Source organism: Triturus cristatus, chromosome 8 (assembly GCF_964204655.1).
Source record: "Triturus cristatus chromosome 8, aTriCri1.1, whole genome shotgun sequence".
Taxonomy (NCBI): domain Eukaryota; kingdom Metazoa; phylum Chordata; class Amphibia; order Caudata; family Salamandridae; genus Triturus; species Triturus cristatus.
In genome coordinates, this window is record NC_140591.1 from 1,472,032,808 (window position 1) to 1,472,039,900 (window position 7,093).

Sequence of the window (7,093 nt, forward strand, 5' to 3'; positions counted from 1 at the left end):
CTCCAACCCAGCGGGCTGCCGAAGGGAGTAGACGCCCCGGATCCCTAAGCCACGGCCCTGGACACGGGTTGTGGCCTAAGGTGAGTACCGTTCAGGGGATCGTTTTGGTGGGGCTGGTGAGGAGACACTGGGAGTTAGAGCACGTGGGGTAGGTCTGCCCGAGCACGCTATAATCCCTCACGGTTCCCTCCCCCACTACGTGGTGACTGGTGACGGTAGCACTAAAAGCACAAGGGTAAACCGAGAGCCCCGTTTTAACCCCGATGTGTTTTCTTTTCCTTCCCCGCACCTCTGCCCAAGAGAGAGAAAGTGAGGATCCCAAAGCCTGGGAATACAACAAGACCCTGAAGTGCTGGTTAAGACCCCTGAGGAGAAGAAGGGAGAAACCATCTCCAACCATCTTTTTTTTGTTATTTTGACCTGACTCAAAGAACTGAGCACTGAGGGTCTTGTGTGATTTACCAACCCCAGGATTAGACCTGAAATCGGATTACAATAAAAAAAGAACGTGTATGGTTACACAGCGTCCTGTGGTCCCTCTCCCCCTCAGAGCATCCCACTCCCTACAAAGTGGTGTCAGAAGTGGGATCACATCCCAAAGTGTTGCACCATGACACAGCCCGTGCCTGTAGAGAGTATAATCTCTCAGCTCTCGGAAGGGCAAATGCACCTCCAGTTGGTGCTGGAACAACAGGTCCAAACCGCACAAAGAGATAGATAAGTCCTACCGGATGCTTTGAAGGAACAGGGCAACCTACTCACAACCAATCAACAGGTACAGGACACTGCGATCCTTCGGCTCACAGACGCCATTGTTAGCACCAAGGTGCGTCCTAATGTCCCAGGGTCAGTGTTTCAAAAAATCCAGGAGGGAGAAGACCCCGACTATTTTTTTATTCATTTTAAAAGGGGGGCAACCACCGCTGCCTGGCCCCAAGAGCGGTGGAGCCAATATATCGCCCCTCTCCTATCAGGAGAACTTCAGGCAGCATACCAGGCTGCCAACCCCACCGGCACTACTGCCTACGAGGAAGTCAAGAGAGCCATTCTCGAGTGCCTGGGTTGCGACCAGGAGTTCTACAGAACAAAGTTCCGGAAAGAGAGATGGACTGCAGGAGACAACCTACACGCTCTATACTATTGATCAAGGATCTGGGTAACCGATGGTTAACCCCCCATATCTCCACCATGGAAGAACTAACAGAAACAATATATATGGAGCAGTTCCTGAATGCACTGCCCTCTAATACCCTTTCGTGGGTGAAACAGCACCCCAACGTAACTTCCACAATGGCTGTGGAACTGGCCTGAGCTGTTCATAGGTCTCCTGAGTTTAAGGCTGGTATACCACGGGCCCCTTACAACCTCCCGAGAAGTACACCTCGACCAGACCCTAAACCCCAAACAGCTTCAAACATGCCTCCTAAACACATCTTCCCTTCTCCCGACCCAAGCGGACAAGGGCCACAATGTTATCACTGTGCAGAATGGGGCCACATAGCCAGACAGTGATCCCATCGGGCCCCAGCGGCCAAACTCATGGAAGTGGGGTACTCCAGAGGGCGGATATACGTAACAGGGAAGGGTCCCCACCAGTACAGGAAGGAGGTCCTCTTAAACGGGAAGAAACAACAGGCTCTATTGACACTGGGTGTCATGTCATGGTGATAGACCAGGCCTTAGCATCCCAACCCCAGATAAGGGAGACTGAACACGTAAGCGTTACTTGTGTATACGGGAATACCAAAAGATATCCGGTAGCGGAGGTCCTGTTGGATGTATCTAATGACCCCACCTACGAAAGGTGGGTGTCATACCCTCTCTGCCTGAGGCTGTCATCATTTGTACCGTCCACCCCAGATTTGAGCAGTATCTCGACGAGACGAAAGAGAGTGCTACAGCCTGGTTACACGAAGCACCTTTTAGCGACAGCGACATGGAAAGCACAAAAAGAAGGGACAAAAAGAGCAGACAAGAAAGACCAAGGGTGAAGAGAGACTTTATTCGTTCACTACCATAAAACCCTGCTTTTCCTCTCTCTCTTGTAGATTCGGATAGGGCGATCCCGGCTAGCTTCCGCACATCCCAGCGGGAGGACAACACCCTTAAGCACGCTTGGGAACAGGTTCAAGAACAAGAGCCAGACCAGGTAGGACCCTATTTTTGTATCCAAAGGAGTTTGTTATACAGGGCTGTGAGAGGGGACACACACACTACCACCCAGTTAATCGTTCCCCTTCCCTTTCGCGAGCACGTTCTGCAACTAGCACACAATCAAACAGGGGGTGGACACTACAGCAAAGAGAATACCCTGAGGTACTTGTTGGGTAGGTTTTATTGGCCAGGGGTTTACAGAGACGTAGCGAAACACTGTGCAGTGTGTGTACGATGCCAATGCACTAACCCGGAAGGAGTAAAAAAAGCCCGCCTACACCCCTTGCCCATTATCGACGTCCCATTTAAGCAGGTAGGGATGGATCTAGTTGGTCCTTTGCCCCCCTCAGCCAGAGGACACAAGTACATACTAGTCATAGTGGATTATGCTAGCAGGTAACCGGAGGCCTTTCCTTTATCCAGCATGACCACCCCTACAATAGCCCAGGCCATGATTTCTTTTTTTTCGAGAGTGGGGTTTCCGTCCGAGATGCTAACGGACCAAGGGACCCCTTTCATGTCTCGTTTAATGGCACAAGTCTGTACCATCCTGGGCATAGACCGAATCCGAACAGCTGTATACCACCCCCAAACAGATGGCCTTGTGGAACGTTAGAATAATACCATCAAAAACATGCTTCGCAAGGTCATCTCGGAGACAGAGAGGGACTGGGATCAAAAACTACCCCTAGTCCTCTTCGCCATCAGGACACATGAACAGAGGTCCACTGGCTACTCCCCATATGAACTCTTGTGCGGAAGAAAACCAAGAACGCTGCTGGACATGGTGGTAGAGCAATGGGAGGGGGAGGACGAGGAAGGAAAGCCCTAGGCATGATACGCCGCTGATCTTAAATCCGCAATAACTCGGCTATGGGGGCTAGTGCACGACAATATGGAGAAAGCGCATGGGACACAAAAAACGTATTATGATCAAAACAGCCAGCTGAGGAAATTCAGTCCCGGTGACAAGGTGCTTCTCTTGCTCCCATCCACTGAGAATAAACTGTTGACGCAATGGCAGGGCCCTTATGTTATAGACAAGAAAGTAACCCCCATCACATATAGCGTCCTGCTACCCAGGCGGGCCTGGGGAAAACAAATCTATCACGTGAACCTCTTAAAAAAGTAGGAGGAACCTGCTTTGCCTACAGTACAAGGAAAGCCTGTACTCCTTGTGTGTACCGACAAACACCTGGACATTCCCCTAACAAACACGCAGGAACCCAAGACCGAGGCAGTTCCATATCCTATCCTCTGCACAAAAAGCGCAACGGATTGCTCTGCTGGATGGTTTCCCAGGTCTCTTTTCTTCCTCCCCCTGGTTGACCACCATGGTACAACACAACATTATATCACTAGATCATACCATCATAAAACAAAACCCCTATCGGATCCCAGCGGCAAGAAGAGAAGCAGTAGAGAAGGAAGTGACTGCCATGTTGCAGGCCCATATAATAGAACTCTCCCAAAGCAATTGGTGTTCTCCTATTGTGATTGTGCCAAAGCCCGACGGCAGCCTGCGCTTCTGCATTGACTTCCGGCGAGTGAACGAGATCGCCAAGTTTGACACCTATCCAATGCCCCGAATTGACAAACTGATTGAACGACTAGGAAAAGCCAGGTATATTTCAACCCTTGATCTTACCAAGGGATACTGGCAGATACCCTTAACCCCACACACCAGAGAGAAAACAGCATTCTCAACTCCTTTGGGTCTATACCAGTATAAAGTTCTCCCCTTTGGCTTGCATGTTTCAACGGTTGATGGACAGGATTCTGAGGCACCATATGGAATACAGCTCCGCATACCTCTACGACATAGTCGTCTTTAGCCCTACTTGGGAGGACCATGTGAGACACCTGACCGCTTTGTTTTCAGCCATCAGAACAGCCGGCCTCACTATAAACCCAAATAAATCCCTGCTAGTCACTTACTCCATCCAATACTTAGGGTATACAATACAGGAAGGCCTTATAAAACCCCAAGTAAGCAAAGTGGAAGCCATCAGGGCGATCACTACCCCCACTAACAAACAAGATATCCGCTCCTTCCTAGGTCTTCTAGGGTATTACCTAGGTTTATCCCGAATTTTTCCTCCCTGGCCAGCCCCCTGTCCGATCTACTGACAAAGAAGTATCCCTCCCGTATACCCGCCTGGGACCCCGAACACGAGAATAGCTTTCAAGCCTTGAAAAACGCCATCTAAACAGCCCCCGTATTACACTGTCCTGGTTTCCATAAGACATTCATCCTACAAACCGATGCTTCTGGCCTCGGGCTGGGTGCCGTGCTATATCAGCCTGAGTCTAACAGTGACCTCAACCTCTTCTCTATATCAGCCGTAAGTTGTTCCCCCGAGAGAAGCATTACTCCACGATAGAGAAAGAGTGTTTGGCGATAAAATGGGCCATAGAAGCCCTGCAGTATTACCTGTTGGGACGCCCATTTATTGTTCTCACTGATCACGCCCCACTCACCTGGCTTGTAAAGAACAGGGCCACCAACCCCCGCATCCTTCGGTGGTTCTTAACTTTACAGCCTTTTTCTTTCCAGACGCTGCACATTCCTGGAGCCAGGCAAGTGAGTGCCAACTACCTGTCCCGACACCCATTCACAGAATGGCCCCAACGTCCATTCCTAAGGGGGGAGGTCTGTGAGAAGGACCGCGTTGATGCAGATCGGAAGTGGCCGATGAGCGAGCCAAAACCTCCCCAGCCGGAAACGAACTGTGGTCTAGTCTTGACCAAACGAGTAGGGTGGGGCCTCTGACTTCAGCGGCCCCAAAAGGCATACAGGCGGAAGCAGACGAAAAGGAGGACGGAAGGGAGCGGAGAGAGAAGACAGAAGCGAGTGGCCAGAAGAACGAGGACAAAGATGAGCGAGACGGAGCGGCGGAGAATCAGAGGAGCATCTATTACACCGAGCTCCAACCCGGCGGGCTGCCGAAGGGAGAAGACGCCCCGTGTCCCTACACCATGTTGTGGCCTAAGGCGTGTACCACTCAGGGGATTGTTTTGGTGGGGGTCGTGGGGAGACACTGGGAGTTGGAGCATGTGGGGTAGGTCTGCCTGAGCACGCAATAATCCCTCACAGTTCCCTCCCCCACTATGCGGTGACTGGTGACAGTAGCACTAAAAGCAGAAGGGTAAACCGAGAGCCCGGTTTTACCCCTGATCTGTTTTCTTTTCCTTCCACGCACCTCCGCCCAAGAGAGAGAGAGTGAGAAACCCAAAGCCCAGGAATACAACAAGACCCTGAAGTGCTGGAAAAGACCCCTGAGGAGAAGAAGGGATAGACCATCTCCAGCCATCTTTTTTTTGTTATTTTGACCTGACTCAAAGAACTGAGCACTGAGGCTCTTGTGTGATTTACCAACCCCAGGGATAGACCTGAAATCAGATTACAATAAAAAGAATGTGTATGGTTACACAGCGTCTTGTGGTCCCTCTCCCCCCTCGGAATATCCCACTCCCTACAGGGCCATGATAAAGGAGATTGTAACATACATACTGGAGATCATTACAGCTTTCCTACCCCACTTTTATCGGCTTGAAACCACCAGCTCATGTGTGGAGATATAGCCACCATAGTAACATCAATGGATTCCAAAATATTGATTAGGAGGTCAGCTCTTACTCCGTCAACGGAGGAGTCTGCACGTGATGGCGAGAGTGGGGACCTGACGAACTTTCCTCTGTCAAACCGCCAACATATAAATCAGGCTGCAGAACAGTTCAGACGGCAGACGAACAGACCGCCAATTTTCAACAGTCTGGACGCATCCGCTAAGATATAAATCATGAACTAAGACTTGTTTTTAATTATTATTTTTTTAAATATATCTTTGTTTATTTTATTGATACACATGTCAAATACTTATCGAAGAAAATACAGTGGACTTCAAGTAAGTGTTATTGTTACTTGATGGAACGAATATGTTCGTAGGAGAGACTACCTTTATATGGTTATTTAGCTCAAGCTGTTCATGCTGAGGTCAGTGAACCCCATAAATAGGTGCCGGGGACCTCCAGTGGTCCAAAGACCATAAGTTAAGAACTGCTGGCATGGAAGGTGTGTCACTCTGAAATGCATCTGTCGTGTAGCAGCCCTGGAAATCCAATGTGAAAAGGCAACTATACAGCCCCCTAGAGCAGGCTGAGGCAAGAGTGGAAACAGAGAGCCAAAGAATGAGTTTGATGACACCACACACGGATCACTTAAAGACCTGTGGGGTTTCAGAAGCTTCCCATTGAAGAAAGTGTCAGAAAGCACCTGCATTGCACCAAGAGAAAGATCCAGAGGAAACAGCAGACAATAGGGTTTCCTCTTGCTAGAGAGATGGGACATTATCCTAGGACTGACTTCTCTACAGAAAGCATTTCTCCCTAGATTGACTAACTTCTCAGGCAGTGCAGCATCCACGTTTGCTGTACTGCATTGCACAAGGTGGGAATCACAGCACAGCGTTATGCCTACAAAGAATAGCACTTTGAAATGTGATGCAGAAGCAAGCGTGCACTATCTAGCATAGAATTTATACTGGGCTCATATCCTTTCCATTTGCTTTCCTACTGTTGCTTGAATATGAATTGACCTTAAATAAATGAAAAGACAAGAGGCGCTTTGGCAAAACAGGAACAAGCTGGTTGAATTAAACGCAGCTGCCAGGAGAGTATCGTCAGAGGCACGTCTGAAGACAGTCTCAAAGAACAGAAGTTTTGGCCGCAAATCTATACATTTTGTGTGTACAATAAAACACTTCAACATTCTTTGCAAAGCATCTTAGTCATAAATAATAAGAAAAATCATCTGATAAAGGGGACACAGCTGGCTCTTGACCTCGAGAAGAGCTAGTGTGGGGGGATGTGTGCATGTCCAGATGTCCGGTGAGGTGAGCGCGTGATCACCTCGTGCGGTGTCGTGTCCTGTTTGGCT